Source organism: Pristiophorus japonicus, unplaced genomic scaffold, assembly GCF_044704955.1.
Source record: "Pristiophorus japonicus isolate sPriJap1 unplaced genomic scaffold, sPriJap1.hap1 HAP1_SCAFFOLD_52, whole genome shotgun sequence".
NCBI lineage: Eukaryota > Metazoa > Chordata > Chondrichthyes > Pristiophoridae > Pristiophorus > Pristiophorus japonicus.
In genome coordinates, this window is record NW_027254426.1 from 2,172,968 (window position 1) to 2,190,704 (window position 17,737).

Consider the following 17,737-nt stretch of genomic DNA (forward strand, 5'->3'; position numbering starts at 1 on the left):
TGGTTAAAAATCTATCTATCTGTCACTTGAATACATTCAATCAGCTCGCCTCAACTGCTTCCTTGGTGAGATAATTCCACAGATTCAGAACCCTCTGGGAGAAGTAATTCCTTTTCAACTCGGTTTTAAATTGGCTCCCCCGTATTTTGAGGCTGTGCCTCCTATTTCTAGTCTCCCTTACCAGTGGAAACAAACTCTCTGCCTCTATCTTGTCTATCCCTTTCATTATTTTAAATGTTTCTATGAGATCACCCCTCATCCTTCTGAACTCCAACGAGTAAAGACCCAGTCTACTCAATCTATCATCATAAGGTAACCCCCTCATCTGCTTAATCAGCCGAGTGAATCGTCTCTGTATCCCCTCCAAAGCCAGTATATCCTTCCTTAAGTAAGGTGACCAAAACTGCTCGCAGTACTCCAGGTGCGGCCTCAACAATACCCTGTACAGTTGCAGCAGGATCCCTGCTTTTGTACTCCATCCCTCTCGCAATGAAGGCGAACATTGCATTCGCCTTCCAGATTACCTGCTGCACCTGCAAACTAACTTTTGTGCATTTGGAGTGCATCATCACGCCCGGCAACCAAATTTTAATTTGATTTTACATTTTAAAGTTTAATTTGTTTTAATTGCCGGTGCTTTTAGTGTCCCCCTCCACAATTATAGGGGGCACTTGGAAAAAATTGAATTCTGTGCCAAAAAAAATAAAATGGCATTGTAAATGTTGGTGTTTCCCCCAGATCGGGGGGCACGGTTTAATGTTTTTTTTCCGTTAACTCCCTGAAAGAGTTTCATGCACAAGGACCCCCAGGTCCCTCTGCACCGCAGCATGTTGTAATTTCTCCCCATTCAAATAATATTCCCTTTTACTGTTTTTTTCCCAAAGTTGGATGACCTCACACTTTCCGACATTGTATTCCATCTGCCAAACCTCAGCTCATTCGCTTAACCTATCCAAATCTCTTTGCAGACTCTCTGCTTCCTCTACACAACCCGCTTTTCCACTAATCTTTGTGTCATCAGCAAAAGTTGTTACACTGCACTCTGTCCCCTCTTCCAGGTCATCTATGTATATTGCAAACAGTTGTGGTCCCAGCACCGATCCCTGTGGCACACCACTAACCACCGATTTCCAACCTGAAAAGCACCCATTTATCCCGACTCTCTGCTTTCTGTTCGCCAGCCAATTCTCGATCCATGCTAACACATATCCTCTGACTCCGCGTACCTCTATCTTCGGAAGTAATCTTTTGTGTGGTACCTTATCGAATGCCTTTTGGAAATCTAAATACACCACATCCATCGGCACATCTCTATCCAGCATGCTCGTTATATCCTCAAAGAATTCCAGTAAATTAGTTAAACATGATTTCCCCTTCATGAATCCATGCTATGTCTGCTTGATTGCACTAAGCCTATCTAGATGTCCCGCTATTTCTTCCTTAATGATAGTTTCAAGCATTTTCCCCACTCCAGATGTTAAACTAACCGGCCGACAGTTACCTGCATTTTGTCTGCCCCATTTTTTAAACAGAGGCGTTACATTAGCTGCTTTCCAATCCGCTGGTACCTCCCCAGATTCCAGAGAATTTTGGAAGATTATAACGAATGCATCTGCTATAACTTACGCCATCTCTTTTAATACCCTGGGATGCATTTCGTCAGGACCAGGGAAATTGTCTACCTTGAGTCCCATTAGCCTGTCCAGCCTGTCCGCCTCGTGATAATGATTGTCTCAAGGTCCTCCCTTCCCACATTCCTGTGAGCAGCAATTTCTGGCATGGTTTTTGTGTCTTCCACTGTGAAGACCGAAGCAAAATAATTGTTTAAGATCTCAGCCATTTCCACATTTCCCATTATTAAATCCCCCTTCTCATCTTCTGAGGGACCAACATTTACTTTAGTCACTCTTTGCCGTTTTATATATCGGTAAAAGCTTTTACTATCTGTTTTTATGTTTTGCGCAAGTTTAATTTCGTAATCTATCTTTCCTTTCTTTATTGCTTTCTTCGTCATTGTTTGCTGTCGTTTAAAATTTTCCCAATCTTCTAGTTTCCCACTAACCTTTGCCACCTTATACGCATTGGTTTTTTATTTGATACTCTCCTTTATTTCCTTGGTAATCCACGGCAGGTCATCTCTTCTCTTACTGCCCTTCTTTTTCATTGTAATATATTTTTGTTGAGCATTATGAAAGAGCTCTTTAAAAGTCCTCTGCTGTTCGTCAATTGTGCCACCGTTTAGTCTATGTTCCCAGTCTATTTTAGCCAACTCTGCCCTCATCCCACTGTAGTCCCCTTTGTTTGAGCATCGTACGCTCGTTTGAGACACTACTACCTCACCCTCAATATATATTACAAATTCAACCATACTGCGATCACTCAGTCCGAGAGGATCTTTTGCTAGGAGATCGTTTATTATTCCTGTCTCATTGCACAGGACCAGATCTAAGATGGCTTGCTCCCTTGTAGGTTCTGTAACGTATTGTTCTAAGAAACAATCCCGTATGCATTCTATGAATTCCTCCTCCAGGCTATCGCGTGCGATTTGATTTGACCAATCAATATGTAGGTTAAAATCCCCCATGATTACTGACGTTCCTTTTTCACATGCCTCCATTATTCCCTTGATTATTTCCCACCCCACCGTGAAGTTGTTATTTGGGGGCCTATAAACTACGCCCACCAGTGACTTTTTAGCCTTAATATCTCTAATCTCCTTCCACAATGATTCAATATTTTGTTCATTAGAGCCAATCTCATGTCTCACAACTGCCCTGATATCATCCTTTATTAACAGAGCTACCACACCTCCTTTCCCTTCTTGTCTATCTTTCCGAATTGTCAGCTACCCCTGTATGTTTAATTCCCAGTCTTCGCCACCCGACAACCACGTTTCTGTAATGGCCACCAAATCATACCCATTTGTCATGATTTGTGCCGTCCACTCATTTACTTTATTTTGAATGCTGCGTGCGTTTAGGTAGAGTGTTTAATACTAGTTTTTAAACCATGATTTTTAGTTTTGACCCCTCCTGCAGACCCTTTATATTCATACATGTTGTCCATTCCTATCACCTTGTGGTTTACACTTACCCCAGTGCTACTCTGCTCTGTTGCCTCCTGCCTTTTACATTCTTTCTTGGGGTCCTGTTTATCTGCGCTCTCACCCACTCTAACGAGCTCAGAGCCCTCTCCTGCGTTCTGAATACTCCTCGCATTGAGGCACCGAGCTTTCAGGCTTGCCTTTTTATTACACTTTGACCCTTTAGAATTTTGCTGTTTATTGGCTCTTTTTGGTTATTGCCTTGGGTTTCTCTGCCCTCCACTTGTACTCATCTCCTTTCTGTCTTTTGTTTCTGTCTCCCTGCATTAGGTCCCATCCCCCTGCCATATTAGTTTAATTCCTCCCCAACAGCACTAGCAAACAATCCCCCGAGGACATTGGTTCCGGACCTGCCCAGGTGCAGACCGTCTGGTTTGTACTGGTCTCACTTCCCCCAGAACCGGTTCCAATGCTCCAGGAATTTGAATCCCTCCCTGCTGCACCACTGCTCAAGCCACGTATTCATCTGAGCTATCCTGCGATTCCTACTCTGACTAGCACGTTGCATTGATAGCAATCCCGAGATTACTACTTTTGAGGTCCTACTTTTTAATTTAGCTCCTAGCTCCTTAAATTCATCTCGTAGGACCTCATCCATTTTCTTTACCTAAATCTTTGGTACCAATGTGCACAACTACAATTGGCTGTTCACCCTCCCTTTTCAGAATGTCCTGCACCCGCTCCGAGACATCCTTGACCCTTGCACCAGGGAGGCAACATACCTTCCTGGAGTCTCGGTTGTGGTCGCAGAAACACCTATCTATTCCCATTGCAATCGCTGTCCCACTCTTTTTCATGCCCTCCTGTGCAGCAGAGCCAGCCACGGTGCCATGAACTTGGCTGCTGCTGCCCTCCCCTGATGAGTCATCCCCCTCAACAGTACTCAATGTGAGGCCAACGTGATATCCGCTACACTGCAGCCCATCAAATGGCGAGAAACCACTGAATATAAAGGATGAGCTGACAAATAACAGGGGCAGTGTAGTCTGGTCAACGTCAAACCATCCTTTCTTATTCAGCTGTGGCATGAACGGGAGTCAGACGCAACACATTTTAATTGAAGACACAAATACAAGCAACACTTGCAAATCTTTTCAGTGTAAAATTCTTTCAATTTATTTGAAATGCTGCTGCGTTGAATCTGAAAAGACGCTTGTTGGGATTTTATCTTCACTACTGATTGTATTTTGTGTGCACGGTAGGAATAACCGGTGCTGTTAAATTTGATAAAAGTTGCCCCAGATTCGTGGTGTCATTGGCAATGAAGACTTTGAACCAGAAAGCTATAATCCATTGAGTAAAATGCGAGCGTCGGCGGCAGTCGGGAGCAGCGTCAAGGAGGTGCGTGGAGAGGCCTATAAAAGGCACAGCAGGGAGTGCGGTGCCCAGCGTCGGCGGCAGTCGGGAGCAGCGTCGAGGAGGTGCGTGGAGAGGCCTACAAAAGGCACAGTAGGGAGTCGGGAGCAGCGTCGAGGAGGTGCGTGGAGAGGCCTAAAAAAGGCACAGCAGGGAGTTCGGGGCCCAGCTTCGGCGGCAGTCGGGAGCAGCGACGAGGAAGTGCGTGGAGAGACCAATAAAAGGCAGAGCAGGGAGTTCGGGGCCCAGCGTCTGGAGCAGAATCGAGGAGGTGCGTGGAGAGGCATATAAAAGGCGTGACTTGTGCAGCTACAGGGAGAAGCCAAAAAAGAAGTAGAAAGAAATCAAAAGGTGACGGCACAGCCAAGAGGGTAAGTGATTGGCTGGTGATTGGTGATTAGTTTTTCTTTTTTCTCTTCTGTATCAGTAAGTAGCTTTTAACATTGTTGTTGCCAATTTAAGTGTATCTAATTGTTACGTCATGGCAGGAGAGCTCGGTCGGGTGTTATGCTCCTCCTGTACCATGTGGGAGCTCAGGGACGAAACCAGTGTCCCTGACGACTATATCTGCAGGAAGTGTATCCACCTCAAGCTCCTGACGGTCCGCGTTGCGGAGTTGGAGCTAAGGGTAGATTCACTCTGAAGCATCACGATGCTGAGAATGACGTGAGTATCACGTGTAGCGAGTTGGTCGTACCGCAGGGAAAGGGTCCACAACCAGATAGGGAATGGAAGACCAGCAGGAAGAGCAGTGCAAAGATGTTAGTGCAGGAGTCCCATGTGGTCATCCCACTGCAAAATAGATACACTGCTTTGGGTACTGTTGAGGGGGATGACTCATCAGGGGAGGGCAGCAGCAGCCAAGTTCATGGCACCATGGCTGGCTCTGCTGCACAGGAGGGCAGGAAAAAGAGTGGGAGAGCAATAGTGATTGGGGATTCAATGGTAAGGGGAATAGATAGGCGTTTCTGCGGCCGCAACCGAGACTCCAGGATGATATGTTGCCTCCCTGCTGCAAGGGTCAAGGATGTCTCGGAGCGGGTGCAGGTCATTCAAAAAGGGAGGGAGAACAGCCAGTTGTCGTGGTGCACATTGGTACCAACGACATAGGTAAAAAAAAAGGATGAGGTCCTACGAAACAAATTTAAGGAGCTAGGAGCGAAATTAAAAAGTAGGACCTCAAAAGTAGTAATCTCGGGATTGCTAACAGTGCCACGTGATAGTCAGAGTAAGAATCGCAGGATAGCGCAGATGAATACGTGGCTTGAGCAGTGGTGCAGCAGGGAGGGATTCAAATTCCTGGGGCATTGGAACCGGTTCTGGGGGAGGTGGGACCAGTACAAACCGGATGGTCTGCACCTGGGCAGGACCGGAACCAATGTCTGTGAGGGCGTGTTTGCTAGTGCTGTTGGGGAGGATTTAAACTAATATGGCATAGGGATGGGAACCAATGCAGGGAGACAGAGGGAAACAAAAAAGAGGCAAAAACAAAAGACAGATAGGAGATGAGAAAAAGTGGAGGGCAGAGAAATCCAAGGCAAAGAACAAAAAGGGCCAATGTACAGCAAAATTCTAAAAGGACAAAGGGTGTTAAAAAAACAAGCCTGAAGGATTTGTGTCTTAATGCAAAGAGTATGCGCAATAAGGTGGATGAATTAACTCTGCAAATAGATGTTAACAAATGTGATGTGATTGGGATTACGGAGACGTGGCTTCAGGATGATCAGGGCTTGGACTCAACATCCAGGGGTATTCGACATTCAGGAAGGATAGATTAAAAGGAAAAGGAGGTGGGGTAGCATTGCTGGGTAAGGAGCAAATTAAGGCAATAGTTCCGAAGGACATTAGCTTGGATGATGTGGAATCTATATGGGTAGAGCTGCAGAATACCAAAGGGCAAAAAACGTTAGTGGGAGTTGTGTACAGATCTCCAAACAGAAGTAGTGATGTTGGGGAGGGCATCAAACATGAAATTAGGGCTGCGTGCAATAAAGGTGCAGCAGTTATAATGGGTGACTTTAATATGCACATAGATTGGGTTAACCAAACTGGAAGCGGTGGAGGAGGATTTCCTGGAGTGCATAAGGGATGGTTTTTTAGACAAATATGTCAAGGTACCAACTAGAGGGGAGGCCAGCTTAGACTGGGTGTTGTGTAATGAGAGAGGATCAATTAGCAATCTCGTTGTGCGAGGCCCCTTGTGGAAGAGTGACCATAATATGGTGGAATTCTGCATTCGGATGGAGAATGAAACAGTTACTTCAGAGACAATGGTCCAGAACTTAAAGAAGGGTAACTTTGAAGGAATGAGGCGTGAATTGGCTAGGATAGATTGGCGAATGATACTGAAGGGTTTGACTGTGGATGGGCAATGGCAGACATTTAGAGACCGCATGGATGAACTACAACAATTGTACATTCCTGTCTGACGTAAAAATAGAAAAAGGGAAGGTGGCTCAACCGTGGCTATCAAGGGAAATCAGGGATAGCATTAAAGCCAAGGAAGTGACATACAAATTGGCCAGAAATAGCAGCGAACCCGGAGACTGGGAGAAATTTTGAACTCAGCAGAGGAGGACAAAGGGTTTGATTAGGGTACGGAAAATGGAGTACGAGAAGAAGCTTGCAGGGAACATTAAGACGGATTGCAAAAGTTTCTATAGATAGGTAAAGAGAAAAAGGTTAGTAAAGAAAAAGGTAGGTCCCCTGCAGTCAGAATCAGGGGAAGTCATAACGGGGAACAAAGAAATGGCGGACCAGTTGAACAAGTACTTTGGTTCCGTATTCACTGAGGAGGACACAAACAACCTTCCGGATATAAAAGGGGTCGGAGGGTCTGGTAAGGAGGAGGAACTGAGGGAAATCCTTATTAGTCGGGAAATTGTGTTGAGGAAATTGATGGGATTGAAGGCCGATAAATCCCCAGGGCCTGATGGACTGCATCCCAGAGTACTTAAGGAGGTGGCCTTGCAAATAGTGGATGCATTGACAGTCATTTTCCAACATTCAATTGACTCTGAATCAGTTCCTATGGAGTGGAGGGTAGCCAATGTAACCCCACTTTTTAAAAAAGGAGGGAGAGAGAAAACAGGGAATTATAGACCTGTCAGCCTGACATCGCTAGTGGGTAAAATGATGGAATCAGTTATTAAGGATGTCATAGCATGCATTTGGAAAGAGGTAATATGATAGGTCCAAGTCAGCATGGATTTGTGAAAGGGAAATCATGCTTGACAAATCTTCTGGAATTTTTTGAGGATTTTTCCAGTTGAGTGGACAAGGGAGAACCGGTTGATGTGGTATATTTGGACTTTCAGAAGGCTTTCGACAATGTCCCACACAAGATATTAATGTGCAACGTTAAAGCACATGGGATTGGGGGTAGTGTGCTGACATGGATTGAGAACTGGTTGTCAGACAGGAAGCAAAGAGTCGGAGTAAATGGGGACTTTTCAGAATGGCAGGCAGTGACTAGTGGGGTGCCGCAAGGTTCTGTGCTGGGGCCCCAGCTGTTTACACTGTACATTAACGATTTAGACGAGGGGATTCAATGTAGTATCTCCAAATTTGCGGATGACACTAAGTTGGGTGGCAGTGTGAGCTGCGAGGAGGATGATATGAGGCTGCAGAGCGACTTGGATAGGTTAGTTGAGTGGGCAAATGCTTGGCAGATGAAGTATAATGTCGATAAGTGTGAGGTTATCCACTTTGGTGGTAAAAACAGAGAGACAGACTGTTATCTGAATGATGACAGATTAGGAAAAGGGGATGTGCAAAGAGACCTGGGTGTCATGGTACATCATTCATTGAAGGTTGGCATGCAGGTACAGCAGGCGGTTAAGAAAGCAAAAGGCATGTTGGCCTTCATAGCGAGGGTATTTGAATACAAGAGCAGGGACGTCTTGCTACAATTGTACAGGGCCTTGGTGAGGCCACACCTGGAGTATTGTGTAGAGTTTTGGTCTCAAAACCTGAGGAAGGACATTTTGTCTATTGAGGGAGTGCAGCGAAGGTTCACCAGACTGATTCCCGGGATGGCGGGACTGACCTATCAAGAAAGACTGGATCAACTGGGCTTGTATTCACTGGAGTTCAGAAGAATGAGAGGGGACCTCATAGAAACGTTTAAAATTCTGACGGGTTTAGACAGGTTAGATGCAGGAAGAATGTTCCCAATGTTGGGGAAGTACAGGACCAGGGGACACAGACTAAGGATAAGGGGGAAGCCATTTAGGACCGAGATGAGGAGGAATTTCATCACCCAGAGACTGGTGAACCTGTGGAATTCTGTACCACAGAAAGTTGTTGAGGCCAATTCACTCAATATATTCAATAAGGAGTTAGATGAAATCCTTACTGCTAGGGTATTTAAGCGGTATGGTGAGAAAGCAGGAATGTGGTACTGAAGTTGCATGTTCAGCCATGAACTCATTGAATGGCGGTGCAGGCTAGTTTCTCTGTTTCTATGTTTCTATATGGTTTACGAGTTAAGATGCAAAGCACAGGACAAATGATTGAAGTATGGACTGTTCCTGAGTTAGCATTTGTTTGATTGTGCAAAAGAAGGTGAGGGGTTAATTAATGATGGTTTCCCATGAAAGCAAGAGAAAAGTTTAAGAAGAAACCATACGTTGACTCTCAGGTGAGCGCTGCTTGTGATACCTGGTTGGAATGGGCGGGGATTTTAAAGTCCCTTGTATTACAGAACCTTCATGTAGACGAACATCTCCAGCTCACTGTGTAGGTCTCATGGTGCAACGGTAGTGTGTCTGACTCCACATCAGAAGACTCCACATCAAAACCATCGGGGTCATTGTTCTTCCAAAATTAATATTTCCTTTGCTGTTTGGCAATAACCAGATCCTTGATACAAGGTATGTCTCACTGTTTCCCCGGTGTCAGGCAGAGATTTTTTTTGGTTTAAAAAAATACTTTATTCATATAAAAATTTGTACAGTACAAACAAAAGCTGTTCAGTAAATTTAGCTGCGGTCAGTAATCCCATACACTACATTTGGGTGCTGACGGCAATTCCGTTCGATATATTCCCTTGCTTTCCAGTTCCAGTACAATTCGGTACAATACGGGATACCTTGTCATATATTCAACAAATTACATCACACGCGTCGCTATACAGTACATGGAATGGGTGACGGTACATTTACACTTTTTTTCAACGTGCATCACGAAACAGACCTTCCATTGTACATGGCACTACATAGGTGTTTACAGATCATGGTGCTCCATGTGCACAATAAAGAAGTTTCAAGTTCGGCCCGAGGGGAGTTTTATACTGATTGCTGCCCCGGGGTTTACCGTGTCAGAAGGGATTTAAACTGTGGCCCTTCTCCACACTGTCTTTGCGGCAACGACACCAATTTTAAGTGTGTCCCTCAGCACGTAATCCTGGATCTTGGATTTCGCCAGTCTGCAACACGCAGACGTGGATATCTCCTTGCTTTGGAAGACCAGCAAGTTTCGGCAAGACCAAAGGGCATCTTTGACTGAGTTGATGGCCCTCCAGCAGCAGGTGATGTCTGTCTCGGTGTGTGTCCCTGGAAACAGCCCGTGGAGCACAGAATCCTGTGTTGCGGAGCTGCTCGATAGCACCACTGCATATGTTACCAAACCAGGTTCCCTGATGGTCAAGTGGTTAGGGTTGGGTGCTCTTATCTCCGCGGCCCGGGTTCGATTCCCAGTCAGGGGAATTGTACTTTTAATTCAAAACCTTATAAAAAAAATAGTTAATATATTTTACACATCTTTATGCATCTCCTGAGTAAAAAGAAAAGATGCATTGATTTAAACATCATTAATTAATTCATAAAATTCTATTGTCGTATGATATATTTTGCCCTGCGCATATGAGGAACTTTTAACCCAATCCCATTGTGTTCAATTCTGGTAATCTGGTGCTGAAAGTGGAAATGTTTCCGTAATGTAGCGGTTAACACGTTCGCCTCACATGCAAATCATAGACACCATCAGAGGCAGTCCCTCGGGATCGAGGAGGACTTGCTTCCACTCCCAAAGTGAGTCCTTTGATGGCTGAACAGTCTGATACGAGAGCCACAGACCCTGTTACAGGTGGAACAGACATACGTCGTGGTAAGTGGTCGGTGGGGCTGGTTTGCTGCATGCTCCTTCCGCTGCCTGCGCTTGGTCTCTTCATGCTCCTTGCGTCGAGACTCAAAGAGCTCAATGCCCTCCCAGATGGACTTTCTCCACCTCGCCCGGTCTGCCGCCAGGGTCTCCCAGGTGTCAGTGGTGATGTCGTACTTTACCAGGGAGGCTTTGAGGGTATCCTTGTAACGTTTCCGCTGTCCTCCTTTGGCTCGTTTACCCTGGAGGAGCTCCGCATAAAGACGGAAACATAAACACGTGAAGATTAGCTGCCGGAGTCGGCCATTCGGCCCCTCGAGGCTGGTCCACCATTCAAGAAGACCCTGTCAGTTCTTCAACAGCAAGTTTAAACATCTGGGGCGAAGCCAACAGGCGCCTGGCTGCAATGAGCGATAAAAACCTCTGTTGGACAAAAGCCCGGCTCACTCAGTCGGTGGAGCATGAGATTCTTCATCTTTGGGTCGTGGGTTCGAGCCACACGTTAGGCATTTCTTTTCATTTAATGTTGCTTTCATGGAAAAGCTCTGACCAAAACGGCACAAAACAAAAATGTTCCTTTCAAAGTCATTAAACTCCCAAATTTCCGCGCCCCGCGAATCTCCTGAATCAGATGCATTTTGTTTTTCTGACTCAATCCATGTCCCTTTGCAATGTTGTGCTCCCACCCACACTATGAAATCACTAACTTATCTAATAATGGAATGGTTACATCACGGAAGGCCATTCGGCTCATCGAGCCCGTGCCGACTCTCAGCGAGTCCCACTCCCCCGCCCTTTCACCGTAGCCCTGCAATTGTTTTTCCTTCAGACAATTATCCAACTCCCGTCTGAAAATGAAGATTGAGTCTGCCTCCACCGCCCTTTCAAGCCGTGCATTCCAGATCCTAACCACTCGCTGCTAAATGGCCATCTCCTGTTCCTATGTGTAAAGGCTGGGATACACGAGATCAATTCCTGCCACACTCGCAGCCTTCTAAATGCAGCACCGTCATTCTATTCTCGTAAAACCAGCTCCTGTAGTATCAGCCAGCTGTGTAGGTTAAAGCTCTGGTTATATACCTAAGATTACTTTAACTGTAGTGTAGTTGTTTTCATGTTCGCCTCACCTTTGAAAGGTCCCCTGTTGGAGCCCGGGTGGAAACATTATTTTGGAGACTATTTTTGCTGTGAAATAAATTTAACAAAAGTCGCCCCAGGTTCCTTGTCGCATGAGGACTGAACATTTTAAACCAGTCTGCAACATACAGAGTGAGTAAAGTCATATAGGGGAGAAAACTTCATCAATGATTCAAAATCCTTAAATAATTAAAGTTCATGTCTTGAAGTTTCCACTGTCCCTCAGTAACAATTCTGCAAAACAACACTCTCTGTTAATGAATGCGGAATTAAACAAATAATCTTCACCCATCCCCATCCCCCGACACACAGTTTTATTTGTTGCATGTCATTATTTTAAAGATTTTGAATGAAAGAGCTACTTTCTGAATCCGGGCTCCCTCTGTGAGCGCCGCATCACTAAACGAGCAGGAAACACATGAAAGAGTTGACCACAATTGCTGACATTTCTCAGCTTTTTTCTTGAGTTTTTTCAGCTCGTCGTCCTTTTCAGCTCCTGACTGCGGATATTGCAGTGATTAAACCTGAACATGATGCAAGGTCTGTCTCACTGTGTCCCCGGTATCAGGCAGAGATACGCCTGCTGCCCTCATTTATTTCATGCGACAGGACACAAAAGTTCAAAATCAACCTGCAGGTGGCCACACACAGCACTGAATAGTCATGATGGCCGAGCGGTCTAAAGTTCTGTGTTCAGGTCGCTGTCTTCGCTGGAGATGTGGGTTCATGTCGCCTTTCTGATATTATTATTGAACCAAAAACTAATGTGCGATAAAATGGAACAAGAGCAGTGCATTGTCACATGATCCAAGCTACCTCGGGCCCAGACACCGAGCACAGGCTCAGGAAAACCCCAGGGCAGAGAATAGCCCGGTCACCGGGCCTTCCAGTAAAACTGAGCAAGTGTCCGGTCTGAATCTTTACAGAGTAATAACGTGTAATTGGAGCTTCCAACAGTCAGGATGGCCGAGCGGTCTCAGACGCTGTGTTCAGTTCACAGTCTCCTCTGGAGGTGTGTGATCAAATCCCACTCCTGCCATTCAGTGTTTTAATTACAAGCTCATTTGTTTGGACACCACTCTCAAGTGCTTTGGGACATCCATCGAATTTAATAAAATGACCCCACTTCAATTGCAAACAATGATATCAAACTTACCTCTCAAACCGGGAATCGATCCTGGGTGGCTGTAGCGAAAGGAATGGTTTTGTGAAGCATTGAAATGTGCCCTCTAAATATCTCGCACTGCTAATTTAAAAACACGTTTATAATTTATTTCAGTACAAAAGAAGGCAGGCTCGAAGGGCCAAATGGCCGACTCCTGCTCTTGGTTCTTGTGTTCTTATACAGAGCACAGAACAAATGATCAAATGATAAACTCTCCCTCAGTTCGCATTTCTTTCATTGTGCAAAAGAAGATTATGGGTTCATTAATGATGTTTTCCTGTGAAAGCACCATAAAAGTTTAAGGAAAATAATTCACCCAACATGGGGCTCGAACCCACGACTCGGAGATGAAGAGTCTAATACTCTACCGGCTGAGCGAGCCGGGCCTGGGTAAGTTGCATCTTTCTGTCGCTGATTTCTGCCAGGCGCCTGTTGGCATCGCCCCGTGGGTTTATCTCGAACTTCAAACCACGAAACCGGTTCTCCTGAATTTCAAGGCTTGTACGGAGATCAATCATCAAAAGCCGTGTCATTAACCACAGCTGGGCCGTCAATTTTCTGGTCGCAAAGTGATTTCAGTCCTTGTCAATATCTCTTGTCTATTTTCCGGTGTTTCCCGATTCTGTCGGTCTCTCTGGCTCTTTAATCTGTGTGTGGTGACCTGCAGGTTGATTCTCGATGAATGCCTGTGTTTGTGTCTTCAACAACAATAGAAAATGTTTCTTATATATTTCTTACGTTCTCTCCAATGCCTTGATATCCTTCCGAAATTGTAGTGCTCAGAACTGTAAGCAGTTCTCCAACTGAGGCCGAAACAGGGATTGAAAATGCATGGTATAACTTCCTCGTTGGTGTCCTCTATTTCACTACATATAAATCCAAGGGCCCTTTATTCTTTTTAAACAACTTAGCAACTTATCTACATAGCTTCAAAGATTTCTGTGTGTAAATCACTCAAAACTTCTGCTTCCCTTTTAACACAATACCATTTAGTTTATGTTTTCTCATATCACCTCCTTTTGTAGCCAGTCCTTACACACATGTACAGGAGGACGCCCATTCAGCCCCTTGAGCCTGTTACACAGGAACAGGAGGATGCCCATTCAGCCCCTTGAACCTGTTACACAGGAACAGGAGTAGGCCCATTCAGCCCCTCGAGCCTGTTGCACAGGAACAGGAGAATGCCCATTCAGCACCTTGAGCCTGTTACACAGGAACAGGAGTAGCCCCATTCAGCCCCTCGAGCCTGTTGCACAGGAACAGGAGGAGGCCCATTCAGCCCATCGAGCCTGATACACAGGAACAGGAGGAGGCACGTTCAGCCCCTCGAGCCTGTTACACAGGAACAGGAGGAGGCCATTCAGTCGCTCGAGCCTGTTACACAGGAACAGTAGGAGACCCATACAGCCTCTCGAGCCTGTTACACAGGAAAAGGAGGAGGCCCATTCAGGCCCTCGAGCCTGTTACACAGGAACAGGAGGAGGCCATTCAGCCTCTCAAGCCTGTTACACAGGAACAGGAGGAGGCCCATTCAGCCCCTCGAGCCGGTTCCACCATTCAATGAGATCATGGCTGATCTGTGAGCAAACTCCATATACCCGCCTTTGGCACATATTCTTCAATAGCTTTGGTCAAAATGCGATGTAAAATGAACAACTGACCCAGCACCAACTGCCCTTTACAGAAGAGAGTTCCAAACCTCAAACGCTGTGTGTGTAAGAATGTTTCCGAATTTCACTCCTGAAACATCTGGATTTAATATTTAGACTATGGCCCCGAGTCTGGGACTCCCCAACCAGCGGGAATCATTTCTCTCTATCTCATCTATCTGTTCCCTTATTATCTTGAAAATTTTGATCAAATCACTGCTCCACCCTCTAATTTCCAGTGGGTTTAATCTCATATGTTAATTTAAACCTTGGAATCCAGGTATCAATCTGGGAAACCGACACAGTGCTCCCACCAAAGCCAATATAGCCTTCCTAAGGCAAGGTCAGTGAAAACTGAATCAAGGGATGGCTCTTACTAGATTTAATCTGATGGTTTCCAGCAGGCATTTTGTAAGGTCCCACACATCATCATCATCATAGGCGGTTCCTCGAACGAGGAAGGCTGACTTCCACATGGGTTCACAGGTGTTTCAATGAAGGACCCGATGTTCCAGTCCTGAACTCCAATCAAAGGGTGGAAGATGCCTGCGGGTGGATTGTTTTAACGTGGTGTGACCATTGCACACCAGCCACCACACGGGCTTGACAGAGCGAGGCCTTGGTCCAGTGGCAAGGGTTAACCAGGACGGCTGGAGACCTGCTCTGCTGCACATCATCAAATCCCAGGTCGCCGTTTGGTGCATGGGCAGGAACATCGGCGGGTGCCAGGTACAGCGGAGGAGCGGGAAAGTCAGTGTGGAGGAACGGTGAGAGGTCGTGGTGGAGGAGCGGTGAGAGATCGTGGTGGAGGAACGGTGAGAGGTCGTGGTGGAGGAACGGCGAGAGATCGTGGTGGAGGAACGGTGAGAGGTCGTGGAGGAGGAGCGGTGAGAGGTCGTGGTGGAGGAGTGACGAGAGATCGTGGTGGTGGAATGGTGAGAGGTCGTGGTGGAGGAGCGGTGAGAGATCGTGGCGGAGGGGCGGTGAAGGTTAAATTCAAGGGATGTTGGCAGAAATCAAAGTTGAGGCAATGTATGTGTTGTGTATCTGTAAAGCATGCACTCCCATGTTCTGCCACCAGAGAGCTCATCCCCTGAAGTCAAAAGCGATCCCAGCACCCCTTGGGAGCACTGTATTTAAGCCGGCCCCTAAGGCCATTTTCTAACTCTGGAGTGTCTTATGAAAGACTGAGGTCACTGTTACTTTAACCTCCCTGTAGGCAGCGTCATCTGTGTTAGGACCACAATAACTGGCGACGAGAATACGAATCCAACACAAACTTGCAGCAAACTGTGGGCATCCTGGAGAAGTTCTCACAGGGTGAGGACTGGAAAGCTATGTCGAACAGCGAGACCAGTACTTTGTAGCCAATGAGCTGGACGGAGAAGGAAGTGCTGCAAAAAGGAGAGCGGTCCTCCTCACAGTCTGTGGGGCATCGACCTACGGACTCATGAAGAATCTTCTGGCTCCGGTGAAACCCACAGATAAATCGTATGAGGAGCTGTGTATACTGGTTCGGGAGCATCTTAACCCGAGGGAGAGCGTGCTAAGGCGAGGTATCGGTTCTACACGTGCCAGCGATCTGAAGATCAGGAAGTGGCGAGCTACATCGCGGAGCGAAGGCGACTTGCAGGATAATGTGAGTTTGATGGCTAGCTGGAGCAAATGCTCAGAGACTTTTTTGTACTGGGCATTGGCCACGAGACCATCCTACGAAAACTTTTGGCTGTAGAGTCACCGATCGTCAATAAGGCCATTGCGATCACAGAGGTATTTATGTCCACCAGTTATAACACCAAACAAACCTCTCAGCACACAAGTGCTAGCAATGTTCATAAATTAACTGGAACTGTGTTTGTGAGCAGAAATGTACAGGGCAGAACCCAGGAGTCTGCAACTGCCAGCAGGCCTCAGGTGACCCAGATGACTCAGAATCCCCAACAAAGGATGAGTGCAAGGCAATTCACACCTTGTTGGTGTTCTGCAGGCTTCCATTCAGCCTATTCATGCCGCTTCAAAGGGTATGTTTGCAAGAGCTGTGGAACAATGGGGCATCTCCAACGAGCTTGCGAATGAGCTGCAAGCTCTGCAAAACCTGCTAACATCCATGTGGCAGAGGAAGATCGGTCCATGGTGGATCAAAGCAATTTCGAGCCTTAGAGAGCGGAGGCAGATGCTGAAGTACATGGGGTGCACACATTTTCGACGAAATGTCCACCTATAACGCTAAATGTAAAATTGAATGGCTTACCCGTAACCATGGAACTGGACACTGGCGCTAGCCAATTCATCGTGAGCAAAAAGATGTTTGAGAGACTGTAGTGCAACAAGGCATTCAGACCAGCCCGAAGCCCCATCCACACGAAACTGAGAATGTACACCAAAGAGCTTATCACTGTCCTGGACAGCGCCATGGTCAAGGTCACCTACTAGGGCACGGTTCATGAACTGCCACTCTGGATTGTCCAGGGCGATGGCCCCACACTGCTTGGAAAGAGCTGGCCTGGCAAATACCGCTGGAACTGGGATACCATCCGAACGCTATCACATGTCGATGAGGCCTTATGTACCCAGGTTCTGAACAAATTTCCTTCCCTTTCTGAGCCAGGCATTGGAAACTTTTCCGGGGCGAAGGTGCGCATCCACTTGGTGCCAGAGGCACGACCCATTCACCACAAGCCGCGAGCGGTACATCACATGATGAGGAGAGAATGGAAATCGAGCTGGACAGGCTGCAACACGAGGGCATCATCTCCCCAGTGGAATTCAGCGAGTATGCCAGCCCGATTGTTCCAGTACTCAAAAGTGATGGCACGTTCAGGGTTTGCGGCGATTATAAAGTAACTATTAATCGTTTCTCGCCACAGGACGAATACCCGCTACCTATGACAGACGAGATATTTGGCGCGCAGGCAGGAGGCAAGGCGTTCACCAAGCTTGACCTGACTTCGGCCGACATGACGCAGGAGCTGGAGGAGTCTTTAAAGTGCCTCACCTGCATCAACAAGCAAAAAGGACTGTTCAGCGACAATAGATGCCCGTTTTGAATTCGGTCGGCAGCAGCGATCTTTCAGAGAAACATGGAGAGCCTACTCAAGTCGGTACCACACACGGTGGTCTTTCAGGATGAAATATTGGTTATTGGTCTGGACACCGCCGAACACATACAAAACCTGGAGGAAGTCCTCCAGCGACTGGATCGCGTAGTGCTGCGGCTGAAGTGGT